Source organism: Cupressus sempervirens, chromosome 5, assembly GCF_028749045.1.
Source record: "Cupressus sempervirens isolate cs-2001-9-10 chromosome 5, ASM2874904v1, whole genome shotgun sequence".
Lineage (NCBI taxonomy): Eukaryota > Viridiplantae > Streptophyta > Pinopsida > Cupressales > Cupressaceae > Cupressus > Cupressus sempervirens.
This window is the reverse complement of record NC_143122.1, coordinates 685,730,933-685,745,130: the sequence shown is the minus strand read 5'-3', so window position 1 is coordinate 685,745,130 and position 14,198 is coordinate 685,730,933.

Below are 14,198 nucleotides of genomic sequence, written 5' to 3'. Positions count from 1 at the left end.
ACTCTCTTTGAACACCAATATTTTGAGCTCCTTTACCTTTGAAGAAGTGTCACACTCCCTCCGATTTTCAAATTAATCTCCCTTTTCATGTAATAACATTCTCGAAAAAGATCAAGGCAAATAACTCTTAAAGTTATAAAAATCACCTTTGATAATTAATGTCAATAATAATACAAATAGATTTTAACTAAATGTACATTAGAAATTTGATTTAAATAATCATCTATATTAATGATCTATTAGAAATTTTCTAATATTATATATATCTATCAGTGCAAGAAGTTGGGTCTCACTTTTGCCCAAAAGTGGAAATGTTTTTCCTGTTTTTGAAATATATTGCCCATTGATGCCAAAATTTGAGACATTTAGAGTTTAAATTAAAAACAAAACTTTGGAAATAAAAATTGTAGTGCCTATAATCTCCTTTTTGAATATATAAATTATTTGTATACCAATATGATAGAGTAATTTTTTGGTATGGATCTTTAAAAACCACTTTTTCAAAATGCATGTTTCAGGACCATAGCACACTTGTGTATGGACACCATAATTTGACACAACTAAATGAATTCAACTAATTTGACACTTGTCATCTTCTACAATTTGCAAGTTATTGATTTGAATTTAAAGTAGGTGCAAACATGGGATCAAAATAACAAAGAAACAAGAAAATAAAATTTTTGGCAAATGAGGAGATTGCACAGCCAAAGAGAAGGGAGCACAATGTCAATGAGAGAGAAGACAAAGAATTAGAGAGTTGAGCAATATTGGGTCTCCTATTTCAAATATTGCTTCAAAAGAGAAAGACATTGAGGATACCATGATGGATGAAGAGGATGAAGAAGAGAACCCAATACAAGGAGATTTAGCCAGAGCACATTCTAATCAAACATTCAATATAGGTGTCTCTCCATTTCCTTGAGTTTTTTCTCATGATGAAATTGGTGATTTTGTAGAAGCATGTTACAATTTAAATGATTTACATTTTCTTCACGACGATAGATTGTCAAATGATCATGTACAATAAAGTCCAATAAAAATGAAAGCACACAAAAAATTACAAAGAAAAAATGAAAATGAGATTCAAATTCCAAATAATATTGAAAATGAAATGTTAATTGAAAATAACAATTATATGAATTTAGACATGGAAACATCAAGTACTAAACAAATATGTTTGAATGATACTGAAGTGCGTGAACATAATTTTCATTTTTCTAATGATGTGCCTACTAATGTTCATGGATTGGTTTCATGGAGACAGATTAAGACACATGCTAATAGATTACATAGACAATTTTTTTATAATAAGAGATTTTGGTTTCAATGTCAGTTGATGTTGCAACTAATTAAAATGTCTAAAATGCAAAAAATAATGAAAAGGTTAGGAATGTATGGTAAACCCAAGAATAAAAATGAGTCTTTAAAACAAGTTGTATCCACTATTGTTGGTACTTTTAATATTATTGGAAAGAGAAGTCACTCTAAAGATAAGACTGCAACACAACAAGCAATAACAACTTTAGTTAACAAATCAACTATTGACAAAAGATTGATCAGTAACACAAGTGGATATCTTAATGTGATTCATAAATTTTTAGAAAGATTTATAAAGAGAAGGGTTAACTTTGAATGTAATCCAACAAATAGTTTGTGGACTTCTAGTGGTAGACTCCTGAGATCTAGTATGAAACTTACTAATGAAGTCAAAAGTTTGGTTGAAATTTTTTAACATGATAATACAAGAGTATCACCTAATTCAAGAGATGTTCTTAAATTGAGAGTTGTCTAAAAAATGTGTGATCCACATCCTAAACACCTTTTGGACATGACTCAAATTGAACTGTTTAGAAAAATTGTAGATGATAAGGTGTTAACTATTACCATCAACCAAACATCTTTTGAAAAGTGTAAACCATGGTATGTAAGGATTAAAAAGGAAAGAATCACATGTTGATATAAAACTCATGTTCAATTTCGTTAACATTATGATGTATTTCAATCTATACATAGTACCATGCATAGTAAGGAAATGTTGCAGGAATGTGGTATAAAAATAACACCTCAAACTATAAAGGATTTCATATTAGGTTTATGTTGTAAGTTATCTAATGACCAATATTTTCTTTTTGATGCATGTCTTTCTGGTACATGTGATATGTGTGGCAATCTTTCTTTGTTAGATGAATGTTTTCATGAAAATTCTTTCACTACTTTTGGACAATAATTAGTTAATGTAAAAATATTCAAAACTATTGAATATCCATTGAAAGATGGAAAGAATGGAAGAAGGTGTGATCCAGTTACAGATAAAGCTAGTTGTCATGAATATATGGATGAGTCTAAGAGTGTGATCATACCAAAATATGTTGAACACTCTTAATATGCTAGATGGCTTGATGGACAATTTTTCATATGTAAGAATATGTTTCCAATTGGTACTAAACTTTCACACTACATTATTTGGGGTAAAATTGGGGTGAAAAATTGTGACGATGGTGTAATTTATGGTGATTTTCATGTATTTTTTGCAATTTTCCCCGACATCATCACAATACTGATGTTGGCATTGTAATTGTGATGTTGACATGATTATAAACCAAAAAAAAGAAAACCATGACATCATTCCCCATTTATTTTGAGAGATTGTGGAGCTGTGCGCACACTAGTACATTGTAGGTCAAAATTTGACCTAAATTTTTGACCAACTCGGGTAGAGACTTGTTCAAAACCCTTTTTTGGTTTTTATGCCTGAGTTGGTCAAAATTTTGACCAACTCGGGTTCAAATAACAAAATCAAAAAGTTTGTTTGTTACTTGCAATTTATTGCATCTTTTAATTTCCACATGCTATTAGAGCTATTGGTGGTGAGCATATGGTGTGTGATAAGCATTATTTTCATTCATCCAAGGCAAGATGATACAAGTAATCTAAATTTTCAACTGACATTTTCCAAATTTTCTATTATTTTGGACCACTCCATGACACTGAGGTGCTTGCAGGGAATGGGGATTTGCACAAATTAGGTTATGGACAATGAGTTGTTTGTTCATCAAATGGAGCAGCCAAGGGGCACACTTGAGTGAAATATTTGTATCTTCGATTACTAATCAAGCAATAGTGGAAAGCAATATTTATACATTCATTCATGGGTGGGCTAGGGACTTATGACTATGGGAGCTAAATACTCATCTCTTATATGTGTCAGAGCAAGGTTTAATGATGATTACAGGAGCTTTTTCTTGAACTTGTGGGAGGTATGTGCATCATGAGATTGATATTCCTTTGTGGTCATGTTTCCATTCCCAACCTCTAACATGTTAGGATTTGTTTCATCAATTCAAGAACACATATCAATATAAAAAGAAATTAAATGTTGTAAATTACAGTTTTATATTATCCTAAAATCATTGCATATTTGAACATACCATTCCATCCACTAGGGCCTACATAAGCACCTCAACTATCATTCTTGTCAGCTGTAGATGTCATTATGAAATTATGAAACTTTGGCATTAAGAATTATATATAAAGAGGTAATTTTTCATCTTTTCAATCAAATACATAACAATGAAGTGTCATGTAAGTTTAATACATGTGCCATTCATCATGCATATCTCCTATTGTTCTCCAAATATTTGCAATCTAAGGGCCCTAGGTTATAGGGTCTTCTTGGCCCGCCCCTTTTTTGTTATAAAAAAATCATAGGTTTTTAACTATTCATTAAGGAATTCAAATTGCAGGCCCTAATGTAGGATAATAGGCCTAAAGACACACTTAACCCACAAACTCAAAAAACCCTCAAAGAACTTGGACAAATGAACTTGCTTACACATTTACCTTATCAAGAGTGTCCAAACTTTTGACTTTTCAAGACCTATCCACTGTGGAGATGACTAAACCTTCAAACCCTAGCCTTAATGAGGGTTTCATTTCTATTTTGAGAAGCTACTTTATAATTCCATTATCTAGGCTACCCAACTCTTTCAATGGATTCTTAATTCAAACACCATGTAGCTTATACACAAGCCTCTATCACATTTCTTGAATGTTGATACCTTTTATCCTTCATGCAACAAGAAGTGTCTTATAGACTCCTGGTCAACTCCATTATAAAGAGAAAAGGTATGGCGTCAACCTACAAGATGGCAACCTAAAATAAGAAAGAAAACCTTTCAATCTTCCCTAACTTCATACCATGAGAACATGCAGCCACTATGGTACTTTACCATGAAAACACATGTTGTTTACTGTACAACTAGTGGTTAAAGAGAAATAGACCAATAACTAATGAGGTTAGGAACACAAGTAAGATTAGTATTGATTTTAGGCTCTATTCAACTTGGTAGAAAGGTTTTGAACTATTGCATACATGGGGTAAAATCTTTTCCCATGTATACTCCATGTCCCACAATGTACTAATAGTCGATTACTTCTATCCTTCACACACTTTTTACAAATATGATTTATTGATGAATTCAGTTGGATGATGAATTAATGATGACACAAATTCCTCAGTCTTTGTCATTATTTTTAGATTAGTTCATTTAACTTAGGTATTGCCTAAATTCTTTTTGATGTATATATATTTGGTACTTCACATGACATTTGGCAATAACTTTTGTGTGTGTAGATTTTTTTGGGTAGTGGCTATGGGCATATGCACCCATAGCCAATGTTAAATAGTCAAAGTGTTATAATTTTTCATTGAGTAAGGGTACATTTAAGTTTTCATTAAGTAAAAATAGGTTTTAAAGGACCTAAAACCTTTTACAGAATAATAGAAGTCTAAAAGGATAAGCCAAAAGCTAAAAATAGACCATAAAAGCACAAATCAACATATGACAGGCCTCCAAAAAGAGAAAAAAACTGGCCAACCAAAAATAGAGCTATAAAGGATAGCAAAAAGACAACAAACGACCAACACTCGACTAGCTAAATAGTCTTTATTAGGTTAGCAGCCTGGTCTACCAGAATGTACATATTCTCTGTAGTGGCCTTCACCTCTTCCATCTTATTCCCTTCCTTATTCTTCTTAGAGTGAGCCCGAGTGCATTTACTAGGACCCTGGTTCTCTACCACTGAAGGGGAATCACATCCTTTATCTTGCTCAAACTTATTCAGAAGATTTCCCACATTATCTACCATAGCCTTTTGAGATTTTCTATTATTGTCTGCCATTTTCTTGATCATCTTTTCAATATTGTTCAGTTTGGCTTCCAGTTTAGTAATCTTCCCCTAATTATCACTATTAGCCTTCTCCACCACCCTATTTTTGACTTCGAGATATGGAATCTTGTGCATAAGGTTTTTGACCTCCTCAACATTTCCAATTACCTCTGAGAGCCGATTAATATTTTGTCCTAAGGTATGCTCTCCTCTAGCTAGTTTGCTAATCTACTCCACTTCCTTACCAATAAACTTCATTTGTTGTTTCAGGATGCCAATTTCCTTTAGAATGGTCCTAGGGTGCATTTAAGTTGCACCATATACATCACCATCCTTTTGTATCTAGATATCCCTTTTTTTCCTCTGCTCCTATTTTTGAAGTGTTTTTTGACTAGCTGCATACTCAACACCCATTTCCTATTGATTTTGGTTTTTCAATTTTGGTAGAATATGTTTGGGAATCTATGTTTTATATGGCTCCCCCTCCATCTTTATCATTATATGATGTTGATATAGAAGTGGAAGACTTTTTTGATTCTTTTGAACAAATAGAAATAGAATGAACTTGGTCATTCTTTTTTATGAAAGTTTTGATATGGATGGTCATGTGATATTTTTCAAATTGTGATAATTATATTTAAGATCAGATGTTATATATTCATGGTGCAATGTAGCCCAAGTTTTAGGGGATTTCTATTTTTGAAGACTATTTCTGTATAATTTTGTTTAAAATATGTTGGATACACTTGATTTTTATGGGTTGCTTTCATACAGTAAACAAGAAGTTAGATTAGGTTTGCATTTTTTTCTGAATGTGCCTACCTTGGTAATTGCTAGCTTCAAAGGGCTTCACAGTAAATCATGGCTTCTCTTTGATCTCACATGTTTTAATATTATGGATCTCACTTAATTTTTGGAGATATTGTTTTCAGCTTAGGGATCTAGTTTGTGTTTACATCAGATGGCTTTTGTTAGTGTCATGGTTACAATTTGAATTCTGGATCAAAATCAATCAGGGGAACTTTTAATGCCATTTTTGGCTTCACTCTATAGTGTTCATTTTTTCATTAGATAATGAATGGATTAACACTTGTCTTCATATGATCATTGGGCTCTTTTGTAAATCATAATGTAATCAACATTTATATTACATTATGTAGGTCGGGTATTAGGCAGTGATTTGGGGATTAATTATGAATGGATCCCCTCTTTTGGAGATTTTATGTAATGAGCTAACTATACTGGGTTCTATATTTCACAAGATTATTTCAAAAGGGAGCCTAGAAGTATAGTTAGCCAACAGATTTCACAAAAAAATGATTTTTATTATTCAAACCCACACCATACTCTTCCTCTCTCATCTTTACATTCCATTATCTGATTTCTACATGAGATTGCATTGCTCACGTAATAGAATGACCTTTCACATCGCTAAGATGGTTGACCTTCCATCTTCTATAAACTATCATGTTCTAAAATGTTGTCAACAATATTTTTGATAACATAGCAACATTTTACGCTTTGTGTGCATTTTTGCATTTTATGATACCATATGCCTACTTGGTACCTTAAATAGGTCCAAAGGCTTATAATTAAAATTTTAACACTTCATTTTACTCCATTTATGGCCTTCCATGGCATTTTCCACTTTTAGGGTTTTTGACTTACTTTGACCAACATTGACTAAAACATAACCTTGGTCTACATTACCTTAATTGAGCACATACTTACATGAAATTAAAATAACTAATTCACTAAATTACCATGAATCAAAACAAAATAGCTATGATCCAAAATTAAAAGGAGATGTTGCCTCCTTGTTCAATTGTTTGACACTTTGTCCAAGCATTGTCCTTTGTCCTCTTCATCTTCACATTGTTCTAAATGATCCTGATCTCTTCTATTTGTCTTGGAGGCCAAATCGTGATCTTCTTTTCTTCAACCCTATCTTCGATTATAGGAATAATCAGAATTGTACCAATGTCTGGTGGATCTTTTATCTCAGGTACATTGGCTCCACATGAACCAATATTTTTAATCTTTACACAAGGTTTACCTTGTCTTGGCGACATAAATACCATACTTTGACTGTTCAACATATCAATTGCCAAAAATTATGGCTTCATCCAATTTAGCAACTTTAACCTTACTATTCTCACTTCATTTTTTTGCACTTTAATTGTGTTTATTGTCCATGGAAAACTAATTGCCTCTCGATTAAGAGACTCCAATTCTATACTTAATGTGGTCTTGCATTGGCCTATCTTGTCATCATGAACCTCTTTTGCAACTTCATTCCTCTGATTGCATTCTGTTTGATTCCAATATTGCTTGCCAATAATAGAATTTTATTGGCCTCTCCAAGGGCCATGTCCCTATTATCCACATAGATTGAGGTATTCTCTACCTCTTTCATTGATCCAATCTTTAGATGGCCTTTCCCTTTACTATTGTCGTCAACATTTACAATCAAAGTTGTCATGTCCCCATTTTAAGATAGAATTTTAATAATAATTAGATAACACAATGTTATTAAATAAATAATAAAGCTATATTAAAAATAATACTAAACTATAAACCAAAGAAATAATAATTATTTAATCTATATTATTAATAAAATAATATTTAAAAAATAATAAAAATTCAATGAGTAAAGAAAGAAAGAAAGAAAATTAAATACAAGAGATAATATTGTAGAAAGTATGTTAACTTTCTAAATAGAATCTAATAATCAATAAAATAAACACATATAAGTAAGTAAATAAATAATATAACATAGAATAATATAAATTAGCTAAGTCTTTAGAATAAAAAGAGATGTTTAACAAATAGACATGACTCCTTAAAATTAAGATATAAAAGGGAGGAGAGTTTATTTTAGAGAGGGGAAAAAGGAAAGAGAAGAGGAAATAAGTTCAAAAGGAAAAATGGAAGAGGAAAGTAATATGAAGAAAATAAGGAAGTGACTCTCTAAGAAGGTATCAATGATATTGAAAGGATGTGAACCTTTGAAAGGGTCATAATTATGAATAGTTGTGACTCTTCAAAAATATTTTTAATTATAAAGTATTGGGACTTTTCGAAAGGATTTTAGCTATGAAGGGTTGTAACTTTTTGAAAGGATTATAACTATGAAGTGTTCTGACTTTTTAAAGGATTTGTATTATGAAAGGGTGTGACTCTTGGAAAAGAAGAAGGTAAGAAAGGTATGTTTATGAATTAGATTTTTTAAATTATGTTTATGAATTTATTTATGAACAATACTTGCGGATAATATTGTATTGTTGACCGAGCTCATTGGATAGGATATCAGTTAGCACAGTCACATAGAGTTTGGTGAAGGTATGCCCAACAATAATGGTCCTATAATTTTCGGGGTTAGAGGTTGGCCCAGATTTATGGATCAGATAGATAATATATTGTGACCAAGAGTCGGAGAAGCTGAAACAAACCACTCGATTAAAGAGCACTATAAGAAAGGGACCTAGGAAAGAGATACCCAACTTGAAGAATTCAACTTGAAATAATTCCTCATCTAGAGTTCTGCTACTATTCATAACTCTAACTACCTCACTAATGTGGGAAAAGGAAAAGAGGTGACAACGGGAAGTGGGGAGGATGAGACGAAGAGGGGGTTGGCTAGGAATATCATAGAGTGTGGAGGTGTGGGAGGCAAGGCAATTAAGGTCCAGAGTAGAGGTAGGGCGGGGGGGGGTGGGCGGGGGGGGAGGGGGGTGGCAAGGAAACATGGTGTGCCAAAAGATCTTTGGGGATTGGAAGAACATGGCACCAAGAGACTTACACTGCAATAAAGTGAACTTCCATTTCTTATGGCTAAGAAAGCATTAGTAGTCAAGTTTCAACTGAGAGGAAGAGGAGGAAGAAGTAGTGGGTGGAGTAGAGTGAAGCATGCAATGAAAGGATTTGTAGTCTTCATCGAACCATTGATTCTTGGGGCAAGACCTACGAGTGGGGCGAGGGGTGAGCGAGGAGGTGCAATGGGGAATGGAGAGAAGGGAAGATTCTAACAAGCCAGACACAAGTGAGTGGAACATGGAGGTGACATCCCTAGAGTTGGGGAAGGGGTCCTGGGGGAGAAGTCATCTCAGGTGATGGATGAAGAGCTTCGCGTCACTCTCAAAAAAGTGAAAAGAAGTGTGAGCATGGGGAGAGGGAAGAGGGGGCAAGAAAAAGTAGATAAGCAAGGAGGAGAAGGTGGCAAGGGTCCTTGAAGGGTGATGCTAAGGAGGGCATGGTCAGCGAGAGAGGAAGGCGAGAGATGGTAAAGCGACAAATGAGAGGAATGAAGGAGGTAGTAGAGAGAACATAGTCAACAATGCTAGCACCACCACCATGTGGCCAAAAAGTGAAGAGTTCAGATTCAAGAAAGCAAGAGAGTCCATTCAAGATCACTAAGTCAGAAGACTCACAAAGCTAGAGAGGAGGTTGTGAGTGAACATCTATCAAGCACAACTACTTATGATGTTTAACTACTAAATAAGATTTACAATTATAAGATTAGCATCATTTAACATACCATCAACTTTTATATACAGGCATATATGTTTACCAGTTCTCTAGCTTAGCAACTTATTTAATTATATACTTTATTTTATTTTGATGTAAAAATTTTAATTTTTCTCTCAAGGATTAAAAAAAGTGTTAGGAGAAAAGGAACCCACACTGTCCATGCATGTCTATTGAGGCAGTTGCAATTACATCTAACAAAAATCTCCCTTTGTAATGCTTTCATGGATTTCCATATCTTGTTACAAAGTTCACATTTCAACAAATGCAGTGAGTGTTGGCACGGCTACTATATCCCTAATAAGATCCCTCTCCACCATCAATGGTTCTAGTTTTCTTGCATAAGGATAGCATATATGACATCTTTTCTCTACTTCATATCTTGATTTACCCTAATAGCATGTTACTTGTTTTCTTGTTTCTTTTGTTCAAATCACACTTCTAAATATAATGGATGTGTTTTAAATTAATTTGATGAATAGTAATAAATACAAATAATATTTAAGTGATAGTTACTATTATTTATTATAAAATGTAATGATATTTATGATTGAAGAAAGAGTTCTAAAAATTAAATTAATATATAGATTATTTCTTTTATCTTATGATGGAAATGTATATACTATCACGTGTGCTTGTTTAATTCTTGAGATCTATATATGTATGTTAGCACACTTAAGACAACATTGAATACTTAAGGTCCTAGATATCAATGTCTCAATATTAATTGATGTTGATTAAGTTTATCATTATAGGTTATGGAAATAGTGAAGACCCATGCCACCCTAATTATGACTTGGTAATGACTACCACAAGTGACTAGAAAGTGGACATTCAGATACCCCCAATAGAGGTTAGAATGTATGGTGGCTTGATCTTGCTTTTGTATATGAAAACAATAACTTTTTAATAAGGTCTATTGTGAATCATAAATTTGAAGTGGTCATAATTTTTGTATGAATGTATAAGAGAAACAAAAATGCTTCCTTGTTTTTATGATGTTAAATTAGCATTGTGTGCAATTCAATAAATGCATTCATTGTGAACAATATACTATGGACATGAACACAACTTTCTCATCATTGGTGAAAAGGATTTGAGTGCGAATAAGAAGTTTCCAAATCAATAAAGCATAGAAGACTAAAAACAAGTTAAAATACTTCAACAACATGTTGATGAAAGAGTTAATTTTGGTGGCACTCATTCAAGTATAATAATTTCTTCTTTATGGTTTCTCATTCAAGAATTAATTGACTCATCCTTGTTAAATCACAATCATGATATGACTATATTCAATTTGATTTTAATTTTGTGTAAGACTCTAATGCCCATCCTTGAAATAAAATCAAATAAATAAATAATAATAAAATATAACTATATTTTTTTTAAAGCAAAAGTGGGCAAGCCACTGTATATAATTTTATAAAAATAAAATCCTAATTCAAAGACTCAATCGGAAAAGAATCAGGAAAGAAAACCAAATATCATTGTCGATGCATATAGAGAGATGGATGAAATCCTCCAATTACAAGTTTGGCTGGTAGCAAACAACATGAGCATCTGAAGAACAAAATTATCTATGAAATCAGTACTCTCACCTACAAGATTTGATCTCTGATTCAATCAAATTTTATAGTTCCTCATCCATGTTAATGATGCCAGCTAGGTGGTTCACTTCTTGGTGAGAGCCATCACAACCCCAATTAGCTAAATAATCAACAATCTATTTCCTTCTTGAAGGGTATGTGAGATAAGGACCTCATTGAAAGAGTCTAAGAGGTGCCAATTTTTTTGTAAAATATAGGTCAGTTTCCAATTATGGGAAACTCTTTTAATACAAGCATTGATTATAACCATGGAGTCCCCTTCGACCTGGATGTTACAAAAAGTACCTTGTTCAAAAAGTATCTTGTTTTGCCAAGACTAGCCCGATAAACAATGCAATGTGCTTCTACCATATTATTTGATCCCAAAGTTAGGGGAGTAGATTTGAGGGCAAGCACTTCACCTTGGCGATCTCGGATACATACACAAACACCTGATTTGCCTGGATTGCCACGGGATGAACCATCAAAATTCAATTTAACATGCCTAGAGTTAGGGCGGACCCAAAGAACTTTATCTCTATCTTGAGAAGTCACAGATCTTTTTTGTTGGCACCAACCAATAGGCATATGAATGCCTTTCCACTCACGGATAATAACACTATCCCATGAAGACAAGATTGGGTTGCATTTGAGTTTTGAGTGACTAGCATTGACCACTTCTGAAATGGCTTTTTCAATGGTACTGAGAACATTTTCAACTGAAGAAGGATTTTGGTGGAAAATTCTTTTGTTCTGCTCCCACCATAATGCCCAAACCACTAAGGCAGAGATGCATGTCCACAAGGTGGAGAAGATTGAATTGGAGTAAAGCTTGGGCCAAGACTGAAAGAGGTCCCATAATTTATTAGGGAGTAGGGTGAGGTAATGCAACTTGCCGAGAACAAAAAGCCAACATTGTTTTTTTTGTTTTTTTTTCTGTGGAGAAAAATAGATAAGGCATGAAAATCATGTGGTCATAAACAAAGCATAGAAATATTTCTTGACTTTTATAGCCTACTTTTGGATTTGAACTGAGTAATGAATGCACCGAAAGGTTTTATTCCAAGGTACAAAAATTTGGGTCCCTGGCAGAATTATAACAAAAATTCGAGCCCATAGCTTATCATATATACAACAAAATGGTTCAAATCAATGACATGGAATAGAATGTACAGTCCATAATTCGGTCAATAGTTTTTCTCTGCATTTTGGCTGGGAGTAATTTAGGAATCTTGTCATGGAAATTGTGGGCGAAGGCTTTTTAGAGCTGAGTATGATAATTGCAAGTGTTGGCCAATACATCTCATCATGCTCTAGAAATGAACTGTAAATAAATTAGGACTGTGGAGCATCCATTCTTTCAAATTCGTTTGAACTACGATCCCAACCTCATCTCTTGGACTCTTTGTGAGCCTTTTAATAAAATAATAAATTTTGATGACCTAATATATCAATAAAATATGATACTTGTAAAAAATATAGAGCGATTTGAAATTTTCTCATAGGATATCTGGTCAATACTTGATTTTTAATGGTCTCGTAAGAAGCTCCATGTTTTAAGTTTTTCTGTGTATGATGTATGTAGGACACCCGCTTTCACTTGATTACTAATTGTTTTAAACGAATTAGGGCTAGTATTTTTAAATAAATGTTTAAAGGTATAAGTGTAACACTTGATTACTAATTGTTTTAAACAAATTAGGGATAGTATTTTTAAATAAATGTTTAAAGGTATAAGTAGAATGTTCCATGCTTCAATTTTACTAAAGTTCATCCATATTTAAATTTTAATCTTGTAGACATTGTCTTTTTTTTTTAATTCCTTCAAATTTATACAAATCGGTCATCTTAGTATTATTCATTATCATCACATGTCAAATAAGAGAATTATTTGTGATTACAAATCAGTCATCTTAGTATTATTCATTCATTGTCATCACATGTTAAACAAGAGAATAATTTGTTAAGTTTGTCTTGCCCTCCAATGATATTAGAATCTACAATTTTCATTTTTTTACTTGCTACTGCTCTTTATCCATTTATATCTCTCTTAAAGAAAAACTCTAAAATCACAGATTGCTTTTATGCTGATTCTGGCAGACAAATTTACTGCGCAAACTATAGACCTTATAATGAGTCACAAATTTTTTTCCAATGTCGTCCGTTGGCACTATCAATACTTCTTTGTTTCTCCCTACAACCCTAACAAGTCCTATGAGGCATGTTTCTTTGTTTCTCCACACACACTTTGTTTTCTATCTGGGTTATCCAACATACAAATAATTATTGACATTTTATCTAGTGTTGTTAAGTTTAGATATATTTAGTAACCTAAATTGAAGAGAGGTCTTAGATGTTTGGAATTTTTTTTTAAGAATCAATTTAGGCTAAAAAATCAATCAAAATTAATTCTCATTATGAGATTTTCTAAATTATTTCAAAAGAAAGTTAATTAGCATTCATTTTAATAGTTCTCAAGATTTGTGAGGGTTTCTGGTGTCTTCATCAATTGTAATTTTTGTGGAGGTTTGTAATTTTTGTGGTGGTTTATATTCTATCCAGTGTGATTTTATTTTAAAACATATTGATGAGAGTATTGAAAAAACTAATAAAAAGATTGTTACTGAAAACAAGTTTCTAGAGTGAAATTCTGATTGATTAAGGCCAGCAGAGAATTAAATAAAAGATGATCATTAGATAGATATAAGAGTGTAATTTAATTGTTATGATTTATTCAAGAAATATATTTAATTGTTACGATTTATTCAAGCAATATATTTAATTATTTTGGTTTATTCAAGAAGTATCTGATGTCATAAGAGCTTTGATAGAGATGTATACCAAATTTTAACAAGGAAAATTTTGATATGTATGATCCCACTTTGTTTAAAATATTTTGCCAACATGGTCAAACAT